The 1,063-nt window shown below is 49.9% G+C and overlaps 1 protein-coding gene across 1 annotated transcript in view; it reads left to right on the top strand.

Annotated features, from left to right (window-relative positions):
• LOC103263060 (neuferricin) overlaps positions 1-1,063 on the top strand; it is a 14,230-nt gene that overhangs the window by 7,932 nt on the left and 5,235 nt on the right. The window lies entirely within an intron of this gene.

Here is a 1,063-nt window from a genome sequence, read left to right as displayed (position 1 = left end):
GGGCTCTGGCGATCCTTCCGCCTCAGCCTTCCAGGTAGCTGGAATTACAGGCGCGCACTATCACGCCCAGCTAATTTTTGATTTACTGTACAGATGAGGTCTCGCCAATTTGCCCAGGCGGGTCTCGAACCCTCGGACTCAGGCAGTCCACTCACCTCAGCCTCCCAAAGTGCTGGGATTACAGGCTGAGTCACCAAGCCCGGCTGTGATTCATATTTTAAAAGGTTCCTCCAAGCTGGGCTCGGTGGCTCAGCCTGTAATCCCATGGTTTGGGAGGCTGAGGTGAGTGTATTGCCTGAGTCCACGGGTTTGAGACCTACCTGGGCAACTTGGTGAGACCTCATCTCTACAATAAATCAAAAATATTAGCCGGGTGTGGTAGCGCATGCCTGTAGTTCCAGCTACTTGGAAGGCTGAGGCGGAAGGATTGCCAGAGCCCACCAGGTCGAGGTTGCGGTGGCCAGGAGTGTGCCACTGCACTCCAGTCTGGGCAACAGAGTGAGACTCCAAAAAGGGTCCTCCAGCTGCTTTGTGGAGAAAGGACTATAGGGGGACATGAACTGAACAGAGACTGGTCGGGAGGCTGCTGTCATAGTCTGTGGTTTGCATTAGGGTAGTAATGGACAGAAATGAACAGAATCAGGATCCTTTTTATAGGTTGAATGATGAGTTAGATATCAACGAAGGGAGGTGTACATTTGGATGTGGAGGAGGAGAGCTCTAAGATTCCTAATCCAGATAACAGAGGCCAGAGGTGACATAAGTAGATTCAGGAAAGTCAGGGAGGGAGTTGAACTTGAGAGCATGACCTGGATGAATCTGTACTCACTGAACACACAGTTCACTGGGATCTAAGTTAATGTCAGTTCTTAGGGACTGCTAATTCTCACTTGGGCAAACCTCCTTTCTCTTGCTCTTACAGGCTGTGAAGGCCATTTGTATCTCAGGACTGGGATACATGAGGTCTCTCCCCTTGAAGAGAACTGATCCATTTTGGTTCTGGCCTATAGGTTGATGGACCACTTGCTGGTGGCTGCCATAACTTAGACTTTAAAAAATTCTG

This window comes from Carlito syrichta, unplaced genomic scaffold (genome assembly GCF_000164805.1).
Source record: "Carlito syrichta isolate Samal-C Ts95f unplaced genomic scaffold, Tarsius_syrichta-2.0.1 Scaffold304713, whole genome shotgun sequence".
In the NCBI taxonomy this organism is placed as follows: domain Eukaryota; kingdom Metazoa; phylum Chordata; class Mammalia; order Primates; family Tarsiidae; genus Carlito; species Carlito syrichta.
This window is presented reverse-complemented; position numbering and strand designations above follow the sequence as displayed.